The 23,804-nt window shown below is 44.1% G+C and overlaps 1 long non-coding RNA gene across 1 annotated transcript in view; it reads left to right on the forward strand.

Annotated features, from left to right (window-relative positions):
- The first annotated feature begins 2,832 nt into the window (after window positions 1–2,832).
- Window positions 2,833–23,804, forward strand: part of LOC142814089 (uncharacterized) — a 110,691-nt gene continuing 89,719 nt past the window's right edge. Inside the window, exon 1 of the long non-coding RNA XR_012894805.1 lies at window positions 2,833–2,934. This is a non-coding gene — a long non-coding RNA (uncharacterized LOC142814089). The remainder of the gene's footprint in view (window positions 2,935–23,804) is intronic.

Raw genomic sequence — 23,804 nt, forward strand, 5'->3', positions numbered from 1 at the left:
GTCATGCTGCGTCGGCTGTTGTAACCTCATCTAGTGCTCATCAGTCCTATAATCCAAACAATAGGGAAGCGCCCGATATATAAAACCTCGCACGCGCGAGTATAAGAAGCATCTGTAGTTAATTCCCCCGCAAAAGCCTCTGAATAGCTCTATAGCAATGATGGCATACTACCTACAGTTCCTGATGAGCAAGAAAACAGCTTACTCTACATCAGGACACTCTATACTGACACGTAAACTGCTTAAGAAATTGAACATGTTCTGCAAGAGGCTGTTCTTCAGAATTTGGCCGAGCAGCATCAGCATGCCAGCATACGCATGTTCACCGATGTCGACTACTGCAACCGATCATTCAACGAGCGGAAGAATCAAAGAAAACTTCGTTAGAAGCACAAACGAAGCAAAAGGAACGACGTCGTAAAGCAGGCCTTGTAAATCAACAAAACATTATATATGTGGGGCACCTTTGCACAAGGGAACGTGGTCGGAGACGCCTTCTGCACCAATGATCAGGACTGCACCACCGACGTTTACCCGACCAGTACACCAGCAGATACCGCTAAAGAGCAGAAATCCCCCTTGTCCGCGACGAAGACTTGGACACCATCTTATCTTGCGTCAACAAGCAAGCAAACTGGAAGCACAGTCCATGTGCCAGTCAACTTAAGGAATTCAATGCCTACAACGTTCTAGCTTCCGAAGTTTCAAGGTGTTTCACTCTTATTCTGCTGTGACATATCTGTGAACCATGTCATGCACGAGTAAAAAACAAGCCTCCAATAGTGTTGGATGCCACATTAAAAAGTACATTAAATGAAAAAAAAAACGTGGTTGATCCCTCTTTCTAGGAATAGGCATAGAACAAAAATGAAACGTGTTTTCATAGACGTAGCTGAGTATTCATTGTGCACTGCGCACCCACAGTGTCAAAGGAATGAATGCTATAGCAACAAATTGCAGCCATGCGAAGAACGACAACCAGCTGAAAAGCTTCAGTGCCAACCTCAAGCAGAACGCACGAACGAAAGGAGCACAAACAGTTTGTGTGGTAGTTACCTGTTGTCAGAGCTCGGCACTTAAAGCGCACTGTGCAAACAGAAGGAAAGACGCACGAAACTAACGCACAAGTGTACATAGTACAGGCACGAACTGTCACAATTCTTACTCCTTCGTGTGCGCGCAGCATGCAATTTTCACAAACACGGCCGCGTCCGCGAGCGAAGTGACTTTCCTGCTCTCCCGAAATCTCAACGAGTCTTATACCACGCTTCGTGGAGGCGACTCCTGATGAAACGCTAAAGGCGGTGACCTTCGAGCATGCCCGACTCGAGACCTTCCTGCCTTCTCGCTACTGATGACAAAAAATGAGCCGAAGGTGCGTACATCTCAGAATTGCCAAATGGTATATGGTGTACATAAATAGCTTCCCGTTAACACCCTGACAACGTACGCTTCGTTGCTTAGTGGTTAGCGGCACGCGCTGCGGATTTACATGTCACAATTTCGAAGCCCCACGACGAAATTTTTGCCGCTTGTTTTTTCTTTGCAATATGTTATTATAAACTTTACGATGCCATATCCGTGACGGAAACACGTGAACGGAGCCATCGGGGGCCCCTGCATAAAACACTTTCGTCTTAAAAACAAAAGCCGCGGCACATCACGTTTTCCTCGAATTTAATCTTTGCTTTCATCTCCCCTGACGGCTCTCCAAGCTTTTGCATTCGTCGACCACTTAGACCAAGTCAGCGCAGCAGCGTATGCGGGCTGACGCGTCCCTGTTCTTTGCTGTTAGTGATTGCTTTCTTCAAAGTGGTTCAACTATAGGTCAAGCTAGGTTGAATTCTGCAGAGTTCCGAACAGTAAATATTGCATGGTAACATAATAACGGCTTCAAACTGCACGTGTAATCTAAACTTGATGTTGATGGTGTATCTGCACATATTTTGAAAATTGGCATTTTATGGGCGTTTGGTTCAGCGCTGTATGCATGATTATTTACTGAGTTTCCTAATGTTAGCGCCACATTGTGTGTGTAAACATTATTGCTATCACGAATTCTATTAACGTATAATAATTCGTTATTTCTTAGAAATTACGTTGCTATTTTTTTGTTCATTCCTTTACATGTAACGAAATTCTTGTACTCTTTTGTACGTACTTATGCTTACCCTGGTGTTCTGTGCTGTCTCACCTTTAAAGAAATTTGTGGGTGACAAGGCCCCAGTCAGACATTGTTCTGCCTTTAGCTTTGCCATCCAAGACTGACTCTGTGTCTGAAATAAACAACAAGCAAGCAAACAAACGAACACGCTTTCTTATAGCCTATAAGCATTAGGCACCAACGCAAAAAAAAACGAAGAGATTCAATCTGGACAAGTTGGTGCGACATCTTCAAGGTTTGACATAACGACGGAAAAAGACAAGAGACACATATACATGGGACTAGCACTGGTGCTGTGTCTCTTGTGTTAGTCCATCGTGCTCCTAAATATTGCAGATGCTAAAAATAGGCACATATGGGTACTATAAAGACCGTGTAAAAGACCCTTCCTTGACCACTACTTGATGTTCATATATCGAAGTGGTAGAACAGGAACGTAAGGAACAAACTAGAAATTTAGTAACCATCTCTGTCGTTAGCGAATAGTGTGTAATCGCCTGCGTGGATTCGATCTGGGGATGTGTCCAAAAACAAGTTGTTGCTCTGGAAACGCCTTTAGTAAGTTTACTTTGAGAGATCACTTTTAAAACTGCACTTCCGAAGTAATGATCCTGTTAAAGTAGTCCATTTCACTCGTTTTCACAAGTTATTATTACTTTCGTCCCTCTTGTCAGTTCCTGACTGCGTGTCCCCGTGCCCAAGAGGAAAGCGATGTGAACCCAACTCTCTTCTCGACGCGAAGGGCTGCTTCAAGCCAGGCTGCATATGTGGTGAGTCAACTTTTCAAGAGATTTAGTACCTATTTTTACTATTCGTGACAATGTGGAGTCGATGGTGTCTCCAAGGCACGTCAATAATTTTTTTGTGATGCGATGTCTACAGGTTTGCAATCAATGCGCACGTTCTGAGAAGCTTGTCTCTAAAGAAAACAGGTCATGGCACTGCTAGCGCATTCGTACATTTGTTCACATTGTAGTGTACTACAAGGTTATGATAAAATCACACGACGATAGCTGCAGACAAGTGCCCTTGTGGCTGATATAAAAGCTGCTTGAGGTGCAAAGAACACGCATATTACAAGTGAAGACAATGCGACTATCAACAAATTTAATTCCATGGAACAACGTACACTTGTACCACGAATCTGTGCCAGTGCTACAAATGAGCATTTGAGCATCATGGTCGATACAATAGCCCGTGCTCAATTAGCTTTTTCTCGCTGTTAAACAAAACTACTCACGTGTGAATAACGCGGAAACTGGCTTTATTATTTATGACGAAAAGCTTCAATACCTTCTGTTGCTTTCGTATCTTTGCCTTTGACTAGCATTCGCGCATCAGGAAAAGTCGGACCAGAAGAGGTCAAGGGACAACGTTTTAATCCAGACGCCACTCAAATTATTCTAAGAGCCCGTCATTTGAATTTAAGTGCCACTGAGACGAATTGAACCGCTAGCCAATATAATCCAGTCGCCAGTGAAATTATTCCAAACTTGTTCCCGACAACTTTGCGATTTCAAAGCACTCCAGAACATTCGAAAATGAGTGGAGTGAGTATCTTTGCACTGAATTTAAGTGAAACTTTACCAGGATGTGTCGAATAAAGAATGACTTAGTCACTAGTGACCACATTGTCTAGGACAACCACCGCTCCGAAAATTGCCATTGTGATCGCTGGTAACAAGGTAGGACTAGCTGAGTGGGACTAGCACCACCTTGGAGGTCAAAATGTTATATTCGTTACATACTACAACGGCTACGAGAGACGAACAAGTGCTCTATAAGGAGCTTCGCCCCTAAAAGTACACTCGCGTTTCCTTTGTGAATCGTTGCCGAGTAATGAATGTTCGCCGGCGTGAAGGTGATTTCAAAGTGCTCGTCAAAGCACTGGGAATTAGTGTAAATAACGTGCGTTCTATTGTCGCGACTGACCATGACACAACCAAGAAACATGGTGGATCGTCGAAGAAGTATGGGCAGGACGTGGTGGATGCCCTGCGAGAAATTCTAGAAGAAAAGCCACCCTTCACACTGGAGCAAATCAGGAGAACTCTAGAGGACAGAATGCCTGATATAAAAACCAGCACGTCAACAATTCATCAGCTTCTCGATCGCCATGGTTATTCAGTGAAGCAGCTCACTCAAAGTCACATTAACCTAAATCACGCCAACGGGAAACAGCTATCGCGGCTATATGCAAAATGACGTCAAAGTGAGGAAACAACAATAACATGATACTGCATCGACGAGAAAAACTTCTATGTTTGGTGCTCACGCAGTTTTCCAAGTGCGAAATAAGCACTTGGAAAACTGTGTGTGAGCACTTGGAAATAAGTGTGTGTGTGTGTGTGTTTCGCGCGCGCGCGCGCACAAACACACACACACAACATATCCATGGAGTGAAAAATAATGAGTGGGCCGAAGCGTCCGTCCTTCCGTCCATGTGTGTGTCCGTCCGCGCATGTGTCCATGCGTGCGATCGTGTTCGAGAATGCAGATGGCGCGCGGGTAACCCCGATGAGACGCGAACTAAGGAAGCCGAGCGCAAGCGCCTTCAACGCGTCCGCTGCTCTGCTTCGTCCATGCCCCACCAATCATCCGCCACGTACGGCGACTATCCAGGAGACTGATAGAGGCACTCGTTCTCCGCGCACTCTGGCGAAGCGCGCGCAACAGCCAATCGAAAAGTAACGGCAGAGGAACGCCATCTAGGAAATGAGACCAGAAATGGTCATACATTTTGTTTGCCTTCTCTTCTTCCTCGTCTGTTCTTTGCTCGGTTACGCGTGGAACGTGACAAGGGTAGACTAAGAGAAGCTTGGCCCCTAAAAGAGCAAATCTAAACGTTAAAGCCTGAATGTCGGTGAGTGGCCTTCCGCATTGGTTAATTGCAGAAAAGGTCAACTGGTCTCTGTTCCACGACTTAAACAAATGTCCAGAAAGTTTGCTCTGCAGGAGCCTGGAATATAAGCAGTGTTTTTTTTTTTGACAATGCACCAGTGCAACACCGCACTCAAAAGGCTGTCCTCGCAGCAAATAAGCGCACAGTGATGTGGATACTGCCTTAGTGCCTATGTTACAACTCAATGGAAAAAGATTTCGAAAAAAATTCCACGCAGTTATGAAGGGCTTTCTCGCCAAGTGAAGAAATGGTCGCCCTAGGAAACCGAGAGGCATTTTTTAAAAAATAAAATCACCGTGCCCGGCTGGTTGCGGCCGCGGGGCACTCTTTGCAACACATCCAGTATGAACTGTACCGCTTATGATAGGCACATTTACACTTTTTTGCAAGCTACTCTCGGTTTGCCGTAATATGTAAACAGGGCTCAGCAGCACAAGTATGCCTGCGTGTTTATGAGAAGTATTTTGTGTTTACAATATTAAATTTCATTTCCCTTGTCCCTGGGTTTTCATAGCAACATATTCGTGACCGATTGAAACAGCTCGGCGTTCTGGGGAAATCATTGTTCAGTAAAGTTCTCAGAATGTTTTGTCCTGGTAGAATTTCTGGTTCGGCTTTGCAATAATATGCCGGGTACGTCATTACACTGTAAAGAGAAAGCTTCAGATGGATGATTTCCCGGTTTACAAACATACTTGAGATTTATCAATCATTCTTTCGCCTCCGTTATCATTTAGTCTATTCAACATGTTGACGAAATCTATTGCAATACAGTATGTTTGCCAAGTGCACCGCACTTGACACACATACTGTTGCAACTTGCAAGTCACCAGCTGCTGTTGCGCTGTTTAACGCTGCGCATGTATGAATGGAAGAACTTTATTTGTAGTCCTGAAAAACGCGACAAGCGCACAGTTAGCTTCTCCCGTGTTGGGATGGGCAGGCTAAGCCTGACCACCGCATCGCGGGCTCTCTGGACGACCCAAAGCTGATCCCCCTGTTTGGGGCTTTTGGTGGTGGATCGCCACTTTGCCGGATTGACTTGATCACTGCCAAGTAACGAGGGACATCCCCAGAGCATATGCTCTAAGATAGCAACTTTCCCACAACGGGAACACGAGCTTGTATTGTAAGTATCGGGGTAAAGCTTATGGAAAAAGGCCGGAATCGGGTATGCATCTGTTTGTAACAGTCTTAGGGTTATCGTCCTGGGCTTTGTCTAGTTTTCTTTGAGGAGCGGGTAGACTTTCCTACTTAGGTAGAAGTACTTCGTAAGCTCATTGTATGTCGTGGGCCGATCAACAGCATCATTACCATGCTTGCGTTCCTACAGGATTATTACATTACTACGTTCACTTGTATAGTTGCCCTTGTATAGTAAGTTTTTTAATAATGCCGTACTAAAGAAGAGGAAGAAATCTGAACGAAAGCCTTCCGACTGCATTCTTGTGTTGAGACTCTAGGGAATATTTGAAAACTGAAGAAAATCCACGATTGATACCATAGATGATAACGCTGCAATGACGGTTAGTCGAAGTGACTATCTTGTAGCATGCGGCCACGATTGTCAAGAACTGAAGAAAACGAAACAGAACACAACCTTTACATTCTCGAACTAAAGTGAGTTTACGCATATGCCTATGTTGTCTTTCGTTTTGTTCAGACCGTCGCATATCCGGCAGTGCATTATAGGATGAAATTCTTATGAAGTGTGCAGTGCTTTTTGGTGTTTTACATAGGTGCGCATAACGTACGTAGTCTATGTTATTTGTAATTCGCATTAAGTGACCATAAATATTCTCACTTGTATTGCATACCGTACGTAGTTTATGTTAGTTGTAATTCGTATTTATATATGCGTATTTATATATTTATATATGCAATAGTACATGTTGAAGTTATAGGCAACTCCGTAATACCAGACAAGGCACCACGTCATGACGAAGAGACTCCAGCCGGCCATGCCTTAAGAATAAGATTCAGTGACTATTTCAAGCTTTTCATTTCACACACATGATGTGACGTCACCGGAGGGCATCATACACTCAGAACATATCACTAGTGATCACTTATATGTCACAGTAATAACTTCCCGCTGCAATACTCATATGCCATGACAATTTGTTGGACACTGATGAGTGTGCACTCGAATTACCCATCAGACTGCTATAATAAACTAAGTGACTTCTTATCTCTAGCGACTCAGTCGTAACGTATTTCACATAAAAAAGTGCATCACCCTTTCTGTCACTTTACAGGAATTTTACAGTAATGTACGAGATATTAATCTGAATTTGTCAAAAATGATTTCTAGCGGCCCAACTTTTGGGCCCTAAAAAATTGCGCTGCAGGCGCTAAAATAGGCCGGTAATACGTATTTCAAGGGATCAACATTGCAGACGTAGGCATAAAAACTTTCAACATCAAGGCGTACAATTAAAAAAAACAAAGACGTGAGTTACTTATCGAGGACTTTAAAGCAAGAAAAATAAATAAAAAAGAGCAGCTTCGCACTATAGGCGCCAAGCCTGAAGGAAAAGCTCGGCGCTTTTCTTTATTTACGTTCTACTGCCATTATTATTTCTTTATTTTTTCTCATCTCTCTTTTTTCATGTCTTGCTTTCTTTGCGATTTAAATACTTCTTATTTGTCACTCTTTCTCTCTTTTTCTGATTTCTCTGGCACTCTACATCTCCTTCTCTCTTGACTACGCTTTACTCTTTCTCTTCCTACTTTTTCTTTTTTCCTAACCCCATTAACCTCATTTTTATTTCCTACCTCTTCGGCATACTTCACTATTCAATGCTATGTTAGGCTCAACAAGCTCGATTGGATAGCCGAGTGGCTACGATGCTCGCAATCAGATCGCGAGTATGCGGTTTTGAATCTGGTCTCGCCAAGCATCCCGCCTTTATTTTTGCATTTTCCTTCGTCTCCGCACTGGTTCTCTCACAGTTATTGCAAGCCACGTCGGAAAAAATTGATGCTTGTGTACTGGGAGCGAAGGAGAAGATAACGACAACAAAAGGGAAGAGGAGGCTGATCGGAGTGTTTGTCAGTTCATGACGATGATTGCTATTTACCGCTTACTTACCAAGAAGTGACTTGAACAGCGCCACCGTTAAAATTCTTTTTCCTTATGATCGCACAAAAGAGCCTACACGGGAACATAGCCGTGCAACCGTCCTTTTTCCCGCAGAGTTGGCAGAATGCGGTACCTCCTATTCTAGAGTAGGGTGAGTCAAATGTTCACTGCCGAATCAGCACACAGCTACTTTTCTTTGCGGTATGGTTGAGCAGGGCAGCACAGGAGCGAAGACTGATCACTGAAAGACTAGGCGGGATGGAAGCCTCGTATTGGCCGTGCCTAATGCGTAATGTCAAGTTCTCCGCTACCGTTGAACACGATAAGTACGCTAACCACATGAAAAAAACCACGTGAACATAATTTTGAAGACCATAGTCTTCTTTAGGAACCTTCGACGCAAAAATTTTGGTTTGTCTGTTTGCTCATCCTTAACGGTACCTTAAGCGGCACCAGAGGGACCAAACGATACTCTAAACGGCCAACCCCGTCCGCAGCGGCCACCAATTATGCTCAAGGTTCAGCGTTCATACTTGTGCAATCGTCAATTAAACAGAGTTATTGCGCATATCTGAGGCACTATAACAACACGCCAATATTATTTAAGTGTATTGTTTGCTGGAATAGGAACACATAAGTAATTTTATGGATCGTAGCCTTTATAACGCTGCGCTGGCCGTACAACGCTTGCACGAAACGGCAATGGTTTCCAATGTTTTGCTAAGATGATACAGTGGTGGCACCTGCCCGTCGCTTTGCGTTCTACACCTTATCACCTCAGAGACGAGCGCGCACGGCACGTGCCCTGTTTTCCAGGATAACTGCCAGATAGCGCTCATGTATCCCGTGTGACGTGACTTGATGCTCTCGTTCGCCTCCGCTACACGCTCGAGGCACTCTTCCGCAGCGCCTCCAGAATACCATTCACCGATTTTCTTGCGCAGAACATCAAATCAACGTTTTGTTCACTCTCTACAGACGCAAGATTATCGTCTTTCGACGACATTTGCGGTGTAACATGCAGATACGGGGCCCATTTGTTTTTTCATCTGACCTTCACACTTCTTTTCCCTGGCGGCCCGACTCGCTTTCGAATTTGCGAAGAGCTCGTGCCTCATCAGCGCTGAAGGGTAAACTTATCGGCTGGTTGGTGTAATGTATCTTAGGGCACTGCCTCCTCTACTTATTCAGTGCCCAGGAGAAGAAGTGGATTTACATGGGAAGCGGCATCCATGGCCTCCGAGATGGCGGGTGCGCGGCGTGTTTCTGTCCGGCCGTCTCAATCGCCGCGCTCCCAAGCAATACCATTGACTACTGGAAGTTGTCTGAAAGGTCTTGGGCTGGTTTGGGGTTAGCAGACGCGGAAAAGATACGATACGCGCCTGGCGCCATCTTTGTGAAAACTCGACGGATTGCAAGGCGGGTGCTTGGGTGCTCTTTCGCTTGTCGTTACGCGTGGCGTGATCTTCTAAAGCTTGTTTTTTCGTGCGAGATGGGGCAATTACGAGTGGCGGCGAGTGTTTGAAGCTGGTGTTCATTGCTTTTGTTGAGTTTTTTGTGAAGCTTTCCTCTGTGTACAACGCGGTGAACCGTTGCCTGTCCACATGTCCCAAAGCTATTATGTACACATTCGTACGCCCACATGGAGACAACTTTCATGATGTTTTTTTCGTAGTAGTCATTTGTGGTGCCGTGCCTGCTTCCTGTGCACTCAGCGCAGATGATTGTCGTCGAGCTAGCTCGCTCCGTCCTATGTTTGCGTGCGTGAACCTCTTAAAACTTGACCTTTCGGTCTTCGATGGTGATAGAATGCCCTGACTGAATAATATAGATCGCGACAGTTTGTTTTGAGTGCGTGATGCTCACTCACTGGTCGCGAGCGGTGTGCGAGTGTACTTTGATCTATGGGCCAACATATGTGGTATGGTACTTTTTTACGCTAGGACGTGTCGACACGAGAGAAAAATTGGCCCCGTATCTGCAATCTGCAAATGTCGTCAAAATACATTTGTGAAGAGAGTGAAGTGATGTGAAGAGAGTGGAGAAGAGATTTATTTGATGTTCTGCGCAAGGAAATCAGTGAATGATATTATGGAGGGGCTGCGTTAGAGTGGCGCGAGCGTGCAGCGGAGGCGAACGAGCGCATCAAGTCACGTCACACGTGAGACATAAGCGCCGTCTGGCAGTTTATTTAGAGAACAAAGCACATGGCTCTGAGACGGATGTGCGCGCCCATCTCAGAGGTTTTAAAGGGTCGAACGCAAGGCGACGGGTAGGTGCCACCACCGTCTCGTTATAGCTAAGGTCCCTAGATGAAACAAGGTAGCGTTACTCATTGTTCTCGAGCCGTCCTCCTCACTCTCTCGATTACTCCTCTTTTTCTCTGCCATCCGCGTCTGTAATTGGTGCATTACTTGCACGTGATCTTGCAAATGGCTGGTGGTGTTATTTATTATTATGCAAAATGTTCAAAACGAGTACGCATGCGCATATGGCTCCAGCCGGATTCTCGCCGTGACCAAAGACAAAATTGTAGCCAGAACATAAACTGAAGAGGAGGAGCGTTTCGGTGTGCGCTAAGTCGACCAAGATTGTGTCGCCATGATCGTTCAATGCAACATCTGCGTTTTTCAGCAATGCTGCGTTGCCGTAGACAACAGAAAATGGTTTCGCTCTCTTCAACTTACCTCGTGCTTTCCGAGATGAAGCGCACCATGAAGTGCAACTATGAATCATTTTACGCGAATGCTTTCGTGCAACTCCGTCAACGTATGTCGACGCGGATCTGCGAAGCGAGTTCACTTGTCGGTTTTTATTGAAACGCCAGGCGCGCGTCTAATGCGTGTCTAGTACATGCCAGTTGGTACAAATACATGTGGGTATGCACGTATACAGAGCAGCTGTAGGTTGTGATCAACGCACCTTCAGAAACATTTCACTCTTGACCAGTTCCCGCTTGAGCCGAAACGCGCTGCTTTGAGACACCTCACCAGTAGAACTCTCACTTTTCAGGAAGTTCTCAGCACCGCATCAGAATCACTTGGCATCACGATTGTCCAAATGGGCACATTTAAAAAAAAACGTCATTGCAGTGCTGCTGGACGAGTGTTCGTACCAGTCTGGCCGTACTTTTTTTTCTTGCGTGTGCACAAGCCGGTTGTAATCAATCGTCACAACGTCACGCCCTGTGGCCACTTACAGGATCCAGCAAGAAGCACGTTCACTGTGTCACAGCACGAACAAAACACAATCGGAGAAGTGGACTAGTTAGAACTGGACGAAATACCGCGGCCGTGGAACTAAAATGTACTACGCGAGACGCCATGGTTAGTGGTGTAAAGTATAGAACTGCACAACGTTGCCGTTTGAGTAACGCACATCTCGCTTGCTCTTGTGTTGCGCCGTTTATGTTCATAAAGGTAACTGTTTATTCTACGTCTTATTTCGTTCCATTTTGTTTCATTTACATCTATTCACCGTAGCAACAAAACCCAAACATTCGCTTTTGGATGAAAGTTTTAAACCTTCTAGGGGGCGCTTCAGGCAAATAAGCGAGGAGGAAAAGGGAGGGTGTCGCTACCTTGGAAACTTGTTTCATCTAGGGACCTTAGTTATAGCTATGCGTTGGAAACACTCGTCTTTCCGCGCAAGCGTTGCATGGTCAGCGCACCGTGATAAGTGCTACGTCCCTTAAAATTACTTGTGTATGTGTGTTCTAGTAAAAGGCTGACATACCAAACAAATAAGTGTTCTTATGGTGCTCCAGACATGCGCAATAATTGCTTTTTTTAATTGACAATAGCACAAGCATAAACGCTCAACCTTGAGCAACATAGGTGGGCGCTGCGGATGGGGTTGGCTGTTTCAAGTACCCGATGCCGTTAAGAGTGGACAAACAGAGAAATGTACAGACAGGCCGACCAAAGTTTTTGCGTCGAAGGTCGACAAGAAAAAACAAACGAATAAGGATTGCCGGAGGTCTGAAAATCGAAGAGCCCTACAGCCTCGTGCGTCCGGCTACCACGAGAGCACGCATTGAGTGAGGGTTCCGGTGGTGGCGGAGAGCATGTCATAGAGCAGAGCGCTCGACGTTCCGGCGTGTGCATGTTTTTTTTCTGCCCACGAGAAAGAATCACCGCCAGGATCTTCTGACTCAACTGAAGGACAGACAGACAGACAGACAGACAGACAGACAGACAGACAGACAGACAAACAGCTACAGACAGACAGACAGACAGACAGACAGACAGACAGATAGATCTATCTATCTATCTATCTATCTATCTATCTATCTATCTATCTATCTATCTATCTATCTATCTATCTATCTATCTATCTATCTATCTATCTATCTATCTATCCGCCTACGACGTTTAGCTCTCCAGGCTGTTCCTACAATGTTATCGATACCAAACTTGGGATGGCATAACTTGACAGTATGACGATGATAAGTGACCAGTCATAACATGAGAATCATCACATATATGTCATAATTTACATTTCATGTTCTTGCAGCTCTTGCGGTGGTTCCGCTCACATGACATGTTGTGAAACAGGTACAGTATGACATGACTGCATGGCGAACACAAGCGACAGATCCTAACATGAAAATCATGACGTGCGTGTCATGTAACATGACTACATGCCACACTCATGATGCGCTCGCGGCAGTCTTGCTAGCTTCACATATACCAAATTTGGTATTACGGGACGTGAATGGATGACGAAGGTATGGGACTGATACCAACATAAAAATCATGGCATGAGTGTCTTGTCACAACATGACTACATGCCACACTGATGATGTGCTCGCGGCCATTTCGCTAGCTTCACATATACAAAGTTTTGTATTACGTCTCGTGAATGAATGGTGAAGGTATGTGAGTGGGGAAAACACGATAATCATGAGATCTGTGTCATGTAAGAACATGACTGCATGCCACCCTGAAGGCGCCATTACGCTTCGACGTGACCGGCGCACGTGTCCGTCGGTGTTCCTTTCGTCGCGTAGAGTCGCTGAGCGGCCACGCCGGGCGTCGATCTGCCTGCAATATACTCGGAGGCGCGGGCCGCGCTGCGTTGCTTTCACGCATACGCGTTTGAGCGCGCTCGCCGTCCCTCCGTCATGAAGAGAGGCGGACGCAGTGCTGTCTGGGTAACGTCATGGGCGCGAAATGCAGCGTGTTGCATTTCGCGTCGTTTGCCGCCGGGCCACGCTGATGGACGCTTGTCGCGCCAGTCGCGCTTGGCGTCCGTTTTTGCTAGCTCCACATATACCAAATATGATATCACGTGACGTGAATAGACGACCATGGCAAATGACACGTGCAAACATTACAATCATGATATGCGTGTAATCTAGAGCATGGATACTTTCTAAGCTCATAGCGTGCTCGCAGCCGTTTCACTAGTTTTACATACACCAAAATTGGTATATAGCGTGCTCGCGGCATGATCGTGCTCGTGGACGCCTATAGGAATTCAGGAGCCTCCTCTCGAGGATGATCAGTAGGCAGACGCCCCTTGTTCTTCTGTTCTAGCCTCATTGTTAGCGCGTTAGCAAGAAAAAAAACACACGTGGACCACTTTGTATATTTCGTAAAACAGTTTAAATATACCGGACCGTTGGTGACACGATAAATCTAATTCCTCCTTGCGAGACGCGACGTTTTCGTGAAAATACGTGGCAACTTCCGTGTTCAATTATAGCACGCAGAGTACACATATCAGCTTCGTAATATTCTTTGCAGCCACGTTGATTAGGTAAATGTCACCGTCCAATCTTTGCAGTTGCAACTCATCTTGTTTTATGTGCATATAGCATTCGTCAGTGCTTTTATAGTGCAAGAATCCCATAACATTCTTTGTACGTGTAAAGTAGCGCATGCTCGTGATTCGCTCTTCCTAACCTTTGCCAACGTGCACCGCTTGATTTTTACGTTCACCCATAGATGGCAGGACTCTGCAAGCGATTCTAGTGTTTCTAGATGCATGCGTCCTCTTGCAGGGTAGAGTAACTCGTTGAAGGGGTGAGTGCCGCCTTTTGATCAGCGGCCGCCATTCGGCTTTCCCCGTCTCGTCGCAGCTGGTTGAGTAAGACGCGTGCGTACGTGGCATTCTCTCAGAAAAAAATTCCCGGATGTTTCGTGTCCTAGTACACAAACATTTCGTAAAATGGCTGTAGGATGTTAAGAGTTCTGAAATAACCAAAAAGGCGATTCTTGTGGCTGGCAACAATCAAGCGCGATAATTGACAACCCATGGACCATTAGTGTTTGTGAAGCGTACGTTATACCATTTCATCATATTGAGGGTTATCCCCAAAAGCGATGCCATACAGGCGATTTCAATCGCGATGGAGCCTCATATGATTGACTCTCTTAGGCCAGCTAGAGGAGGACGCCAATCATTGCTGAGAAATTCAATCCTGATCGGGCTTCATTGCGACCACCTCTGCACCAGATGCAATACACTTTAATTTGCATGCTGTGTATATTCGTACTTAACTGATTCGTTTGGGTAGTATAAAATGCGTTGTTTTTAATCGCTTGTACACAAACTGCAATTGCGTGAAGAGCTGCGCGAACATTGTATTGAGATCACGCATCCCGTCAGTTAATTGTCGAAAAGTATTTTCTCACTCCGCCTGTTTTTGGAAAGAAACCGACACTGTTTCACCGCTGTCTTTTGAATTCTTTCGCTCCGCCTGCAGCAACCCACAGGCGGGGCTGTCGAGGCCAAACGCGTTTGGCCGACGAATCAGCGGCTGCCTAGAAAAGGCATGTGCTGCGCTTAACTTGCAGTGCGTTTTAGCGCTTGTTTTTGAAGTATATCAAAGTTTCCGCCCAAATAAATGTGTGCAATCCGAAATTACCGTATGTTGAATGCAAGGTCATTTATTATGGTTTGAAAGCTGTGTGCTCACTTCTTTTTAACCATATCGATGAACACTTTACAAGAATTACAAATTTACAATATATTTATTTGAAAAACACGCTAAACCTGGTTTGATAGTCAATGTCTGCGTGCGAGCTTTGATTTAATGTCATGAAAGCCAGATGTAGAGCACCAAATAGTAACATATGTTTTCAACAACTTTTTTGCCAATCAGCTGTTTGCAGGCAGTAGGGAAAAATAGATGATAACAAAAATTAATATACTGTGCGTTGCAGGGTGTGACCTGCAAACGAGGTATCTTGTAAATGTTTTAAAAACATGTAAAAATATCCTACGTCATCAGAGTTTTTATCCTTCCTCACGATGGCCGCGGGATAGAATCCCGGCTGTGGCGGCTGCATTTTCAATGGAGGTGAAAATGCTTTAGGTCGTATGCTGAGATTGGGATGCACGTTAAAGAGTCCCAGGTGGTCGAAATTTGGAAGGCCTCTATTACGGCACCTCTCATAACCAGATGGTGGCTTTGGGGCGTTAAACACCACGTATCAATCAGCCAATTAATTAATTAATTATTTAATTAATTAATTAATTAATTAATTAATTAATTAATTAATTAATTAATTAATTAATTAATTAATTAATTAATTAATCAATCAATCAATCAATTATACAATCAATCAATCAACTCTTTTTTCACGATAGCACGCAGTTTTCTTTTTTAATTCAGCTGGCGGGTGAACTGTTTTTAACCTTTCGTGGAAGGCACACAACACACAGACACCATGAAAGGCCATCAGACTAGGGTGCGTGTTTCTGATGTTTAACCTTTATAATTACTTGCCGACTTGTCCAAAATATGATAAGTGAAGGTGTTAACGCGGCTGCCGTGGATGGTAGTTTTCTTTTGCTAGCAACACCAGCTGCTATTGTTGTTTTAAAAATAAAGATTAGGGACTAGAAATCTTATTAGACTTCACACCTTGATGCGAAAAGTTTCTATTTGTCCCATGTTGTTGGAGTACCACACGTTTTGATACAACAAACAACTTTGCATGAAGCCGCGTGACACCCGTTGGCTGCCCGTTGTTGGTAGGACATTGTAATGGCAGATACGTTAGCAGACGACGCTGTTGTCTGCACGCTCCAAGGCGGCGGAAGGGGCGTGTGCATCGAGGAACCCTAAGCAATTCGCTTCTTGCCGGGTGTCAGAGCGAATTGCACCCAGATAAACGTAGTGAGTGACGCGGTGTTGGTATTATCGAAGTAGTTCGTCGGAGAAAATTTCTCAGATTACTTTCAGCAGTGCTTTTCAAAAAAACCGTCTTGACGTCGATAATTTTTCACTGGCCCTAGAGTTACAAAGAAGATGAACGATTAGCTGCTAACTCACCAGCAGCAAGTTGCTCTTCACGTCCCCTTGTGCGTAAACTTTTTTTTTCACTCTCATAAGTCACTTTTATTTAATTCAATTTGATTTTGTTTTTATTTTCATTTTTATTTTATTTTATTTTATTTTATTTTGATTTATTATAATTGTATATTATCTTTCAGCGAGCTCAAAAGAAAAGCAAAGTTTCTCTTGTGTATTGCAAGTAGCTCAAGAGTGAATTTTACGGAGCGCAGCATGCCGCGAACAAGCTCGAGTTTGACCCGAAGCGAAATGGTCTGAGTTTGAGTTTAGTTGATTTTACCAGGAACAGATGTACAGTAAGTGGCTGGGACAGAGTAAAAAGGCTGTATAAAACAGTTTGACAAAGCCCCATATCCCTATGGCAACTGTAGCAACAAAACGGCAAAAGCAAAGTAAACACAGGACAGTTTGAACCAGCAATACATATGCTTTGCATCGGAACACAAAGTTCAACAAGCTTATAAAAATCAGAAACACACATGCTATACATTGAAAGAAAGAAGTTATCAAACAGAAAGCAATATTACACACAAACTGATAAAGCATATTTAAAATAGAAATATTAGAGATCATACAAAAATTTTCTCTATTATTTTCTAATTTATTTAGTGTATTCGGCAAGCATTAACGCAATGTCTGAAAACCATAATTTGTGTGCGGTATCGGCACATGCCAGTATACGGAGTGTCGGTTTAGGCGCGTCGAAATATTTAACTGCAGGTTAGCTAAACTAAGTATATAGCCGTGACCTTTTATGGCATCAGATTTAAAAAAGACTGCTAAAAATATTCGTAGAGCACACTTCAATTCATTATTTTATTTTTAGCAAATAATTCTTAAGTATGGGCATTAAAAGGAAGTTAGCAACAGATTGTAGCGCATTTTTCTGTAAGATAATAAGATTACTAATAGATTGATTTGTTCCATTATTCCAAGTCAGGTTGCAATAACTCGGATGGAATAAAAAAAGCGCATTGAATATCACAAGTTTTCGAGGAACTGGCAACAAACCCTGAAATTTTCTCAAGACACCCAAGAACTTTCAAAGCCTATTGTATAAAAATTCCGTATGATAATCCTATTTCTTGTGCTCATGGAAAACAACGCCGAAAGAATTCAAGCAATTAAACGGGTAGTTACGACTTCCACGCCTCTCTGCCAACTTCTCCTGCACTTCCCCGATACCATGCGAACGACGTTGTTGTTCGACGATTTTTCACAATTCCAACGTTGCGAAAAGCGTACGCATCCGTTATCCTTGTTGCGATTGCGCCTAAAGAACCTCCAGTCTACGAGTGCAGTGAATTGCGCACTGCGTGTGATGGCGATGACACAAGCGCTACTTAATAGGAAGGTAAATGCCTGTATTCCACTGAAGAAGCAACTTTATGGTGTTTACAGTGCAAGTAATGACAACGGCGTAATATGTTAGCAAACAATCGCTTTGTTAAACATTCAGTCCCTTGAAGCCGTGTTGGCACGCTTCGCCAGTGGCACACTACTGCGGCAAATCCATCGGGTGGGCTTGGCACAAGCTATGTCTGAGTGCCGTTCAGTTCATTCGTCTATAGATTTCGTGCAGTTTTCTGTAGCACGCGCACGATTACGCAAGGCGTCGTGCATGCACAGTTGATAAGCTGACACCACCACCCTTCGCACTGCGGCAAGAAATGAGGTAGCGAACATTTAACAGTTGCTTTTACCGGGTCTGCCGGACTTCAAATAAACTTTATTCATTCTTCGTTTTGGAAAGTACTTCGCTATGATATACATTCATTGAGGATCAAGAGTTAATCTGGTGAAAGCGACCCGGGGCGTACGTACATGCGTCGAATCGTTTCCTATACGAGTTACGGGTTGACCATCCTCCCGCAGCCATGTTGGATTGCACGGCACGCCAATGCCCATGGGCATTGCGAATACGGTTAAGTTTTCGGTTCTATTCCCACTGTTTAAGGCATAATGGAAACTTGTAAATCGAAATCATGAAGCACTTGCTTCTGTGGGCACCCAGCTCATTTAAAAGGCATTTGTCGTTTGTGACTACTTGACCGAGGCGCTCACGCATCGTCTCCTTGGCTGATAGCAGATAGCTAATGCCAGTAAACCACGGAAGATAGTTTTGTCACCGTAACATTCGCCTCACTAATAGTTGCCTTCTTGACTCACAAATCGATTCTTTAGGCAAGCCATTGCCAGTAGCTAATAGAAGAAGAATGAAGAAGAATAATGCTTTATTTTTCATTGAAATTGCTTACAAACATTTGTACGAAAACATCCGGATCCCTAGCCGATATGGCTAGTTAAGGATTCGTTATAGATAAGGCTTTTTGTTTAATTAGCGAGTAAAATCTTAACACAAAGAATTCAATCACAAAGTACAAAATTATATGTGGGCAAGGAGGAAAAAAACAAAAGTAAGGCGACATCTACATATATTTTCACAATATTAGCACGGCAACTGGTAACTCTATGATAGAAAGAGTTTCCTCAGTGTCTGAATCATATTTGGCCGACGTTTAATTATGGTAGGGTTACTGTTCCAAATTTTAACTGTAACAAAAGCTATTGTTCGATGGCCGTAGACATTGTGTACTAATGGCAGATTGAGATTTTGTTTTACCTGCTTACTCTCAGCTCTAAGCTCTGTGTTTTGATAAAATTGATGCGTAAAAGGGTACATTCTTATTCCTTATTTTCTCTAGTAATACTGCGCTTTTGAGTAGTAGTACTGCGCCTAACCATATTAAAAGGCATTATGTTGAACAAGAGTGGCGATGTGGGCTTGTTGGTGATGCATTTGAAGGAAATTTATGTAGTGCGAGGCGAAAAAACGGACACAGGAAGGAATAGACTCAGGAAAGAGCGCTGCTAGCAACAACATGTTTATTTTCGACCTCCAAGCAGCTTTTAAGCCATAATTGTCAGGCGAGCAAGCAGACAAGCCCGTGTATTCAGATAAATGCTCGACAATGTCATCTACCTACAAGAAAACACGATAAACAGGACAACAAAAAACATCACAGATAAAATCACGTATCACTGCGTACGCAGGAACCCCAGTTCCTTGGGTGACAAAGCAATTGAAAGCTTGCTGATACATGCATCTCCAAGAGCATCAATAAGTTCGGCTTCTATGATCAACTGAGTCATCTCATCTTTATTCCGACCAACAATGATTGTACTCTGGAACAGAGACCAGCACCCCCACGCGTGATTGTGAAGAGCGAGAAAACCTTTTGGCGGCAGTTTATCCGCCTTGTCATTGCGTTCTCTCAATTGCTCATTCACACACCTACTGGTTTGGCTGACGTATTTTTCCCACATGTGAACAAAATAAGATAAATAACGAAGGAGATGCACTCCACAAATTTGTGGAGTGCAGTTTTTTCGCATTCATGCTTCTTGGAAAAAGCTAATGATGCTATTTCTAGGGTGTTCAATGTAAAAGATGGCGTATCGTTGAAAAAAGTAAAAGCAAAGGCTATCCAAATGTGCAAAAACATGAACGTAGTTGGAACTATAAGGAGTATTCAAAAATGTAAGAAGAATAGCCTTGATGTATTTTAATGCGAACACTCACAAAGTTAACACTCCTTTTTGAGTAATAGCCTCGGAAACAGGTACTTGGCAGAAAGAACTCGCTGCTTTTTTGTTTGACAAACTTAATCTTTTCGAATTCCGAGATCCGTTTTTAGTCAAAAGTTCCGATAGTATTTTCAGTTTTATGGAAGCTCATGAAAATGAAGGGCTAATAGCCTTCTCAACTGACGTGACACACCTGCACTATTCCCTCCCTCATCCACAAATGCTAAAACGTGTTGGAAGTTGCATTGATGAATTTGGTGCTGTTAAGTTTTCTTCTGAGTCAGGTATATCCGCTGATAATTTTCTTATCTTGTTGAAATTTCATCTTACATGGACGTTCATTAAATGGAACAATGATGTTCTTTTGCAAAAGCAGGGTATATGTATAGGCTCTTGCATCGCGCCTGTCTTGAGCAATCTGTTTCTGGCAGAACTTGATAGAAGTGTGGCATATAGTATCGCAGAGACGGTGGCTAAGAAAGTGTTTCGATATGTAGATGATTTTATAATTTATATTGACAGCTCGGGGGAAAATTTCCAAAGTGAGAGTAATAGTGTGTCTAATGTGTTTCGTGATAGTCTTAAGCCCCTTCAAGAGACAGTAGAATGGCCTAGCGACGGACGAATAAGGTTTTTAGATTTAAGTGTTCAGTGTTCTGACAACCAGCTACGGTGGTGCTATGATACGCGTGCTCAGAAAGCTTTACTCCCATTTTATTCCGGTCATTCCAAACTAACCAAGAGAGCCATCGCGACGACTTGCCTCAAAAACGCATTGAACAAGTCATGTGCGCACCTTATGAAGCAGAGCTTGCATAATCAGATAACACGTTTGCAAGGATCGGGCTATCCGGACCTTGTTTCAGTTTCAGTTGCGGAAAAAGAGTTGAAAAGGATTCGTGGAAGTTCAAGCCAACGTAATGTTCATGTCGATTCACCGGCACAATCAAGACACACGGCCATAATTCCATATATTCAGCAGCTCTCACATAACCTAAAGAAAGTGGCACTTCGGGACACTATTAGGGTGCTATTTTCAGTACGTGATAAACTTGGGAAACTGTGTGTGCTGACGAATCTATCACGTGGGGAAAGGGTGTTGGGCACAAAAAGGCATACACACAAATTTGTGGAGTGCATTTTGTTCGTTATTTATCTTATTTTGTTCACATGTGGGAAAAAATATGTCGGCCAAACCAGTAGGTGTGTGATTGAGCGATTGAGAGAACACAATTACAATGTGGATAAATTGCCACCAGAAGGTTTTTTCGCTCTTCACATTTACGCGTGTGGGTGCCGGCCTTTGTTTAGAGTACAATCATTGTTGGTCAGCATAAGGATGAGATGACTCGATCGATCATAGAAGCCGAACTTATTGATGCTCTTGGAGATGCTCCCAAAACCACTGATGATTATGAGAGACGCCGTAGTGGAGGGCTCCGGAAATTTCGACCACCTGGGGTTCTTTAACGTGCACCCAAATATGAGTACACGGGCCTACAACATTTCCGCCTCCATCGGAAATGCAGCCGCCGCAGCCGGGATTCGAACCCGCGACCTGCGGGTCAGCAGCCGAGTACCTTAGCCACTAGACCGCCGCGGCGGGGCGAAGCGCGCATTCATTACGGCAAAGTACATGATAATTGTAGCTTCCATTGCCGATAACTTACGTGGTACCCATGGGCTCCCATTCAGCTTTGGGGCGTAATGATAGCGTCGCACACGGCATTGATCGCGAGACAGCGTTGCAACTGAGAGACTACTTTATCGCAGTCTCGTTTAGTGATACCAATTGTCGTGCTTGCGAATGTGAAGGGCAGTCTTGGGTCACCCCTTCTTATACCCTATAAAATATTCGGGTTCTAAATGACGGCTACATATTCCACTGTTGTACAAATATTTATTGGGAGAGTAATTATATTGACTAATTACTAAGAGCACTTTTCGCCCCCCCACCCACCCTGAGCACCAGTGGTAGCTGCGATTTCACGGAACTGCAGCCATGTACTGTGTACAAGGTGTTACCCTTGAATGCCTCATCAAAAGCAAAATTAATCACCAGAGGCATCCGGTGTCTGCTCGTGTCGGCAACGTCAACACGATAGAAGCAATAAATCATCTGGTACGTGAAGATGTCATTATATGACGTCACAGATAATAAAATATTTTTTAGGTATTGGAAGGTCACACAACTTGATGGCTTCATATTACATCTTCGAATGGTTTAAATGGGCCGATCACGAGGGCAATCCATAACCAGCAGAGGGGAAAAAAACCCATACTCTGTTTCAGAAGTTCTCTTCAGCACTGTGGGGCTACAGGGCCGCCCACCTAATAAGAAAGGCGATTAGCCTCTCAACATCTATTCACCCACGCCGTGTCATCTGCTCACCGCCTTCACGGCGTCTGCTCGCTGAATTTCCCTTGCACGCTCATTCATTGCATGTAACGTGGGTGGTGCATTACCTTTAAAAAATAAGTCAAACTGTCAAACGAGCCATACACTTCCTCTAAAGGAAGTTTCGCGTCTTAACAATATGATTTGTGGCTCTACGGTCGATCGGTAGACACTAATGCCGGCGGATAACTTCACTTTGTGGTACTCTGACGTTATTCGTCGCTTTGGCATGACTGGTTCTCTGTCGACATGTTGCTTCTCGTCTCTCGCTAGAATACTTCTTTCGTATGTTTTTCATTTCACTGAGGATGCATCGGACATGCTCGAGACAAAGTCCGAGGTTACATGTCCGACATTTGGAGATGCAGCGTTTTTGGTCTAGCGACACAGGCCTTGGCGCGTTAGGCTTTTCACATATGGCAACACAAGCTGCATATCTCGCTAATAACGACAAAACGAACCTGACGCTTCAACCTTACAGTAAGATGAAACAAATCGATGGCTGATTTCACCATTTATGTGTTTCTGTCAGTGCGGCGAACGTTTAGCAGAAGCAAGTTAAGATCGAAGCAGGTGGTCCCTTCTGCATAGATGCTGCCGTGTTGATTTGTAACCAAGGTTACCGCCACTAACCGACACAAATAATAAATGCTTATATAGGAAATGCGATGAAGAAACGTATATCGCTTATTGATGTGGCGTGAAACACAAAAAAAACGCCAATTTTAGACTATCCTGCAAATTTTAAAGAAGCTATATATCTGGGACTGCTTCACTCAACAAGCCTCTGGATTTCTTACATCCTGTATACGTTTGGTAGTGCTGAATCAAAGTGGTGAAACAAAGTATAGCTGTGTCTCCAATCCTTGAAACAGTAACAAAACCACGTTGGGCACTAATATTGTCACGTAATACAACAGGGGGAACACACACAATGATTTATTGAGGGCGAACTTGTGCCTAGAAAAGTAGCTATGTCACAAAGAAGAGTCTGCTAAAAGCGTTCCGCCTACGTGTCGCTTTCTGAACAACTACTCCGTCAGTCTTTTTGGCTCGTGCTCGTGCACCAGAGGCATGCGCTGCTCTGCCTAAGATGCGTGAGCACGCGCGAGGCACAGTAGACGCCCACATAGCGTCTCGTCGGTTGCGAGGCACTGTAGACGCTTACACAGCGTCTCGTTGGTTGCGAGGCATTGTAGACGCTTACATAGCGTCCCGTTGGTTCTTTTCGTAAAAAGATTCGTAGGAGCAATCTATGTGGCATTACTCTCCCTCCGAATTGCGCGTCATCTCGATGTGTGAATACGGAAGGTTAATTGTCGAGGAGGTAGATGCCTCATTCTCTTTCGTGGTATGGCT

This window comes from Rhipicephalus microplus, chromosome 4 (assembly GCF_043290135.1).
Source record: "Rhipicephalus microplus isolate Deutch F79 chromosome 4, USDA_Rmic, whole genome shotgun sequence".
Classification (NCBI taxonomy): domain Eukaryota; kingdom Metazoa; phylum Arthropoda; class Arachnida; order Ixodida; family Ixodidae; genus Rhipicephalus; species Rhipicephalus microplus.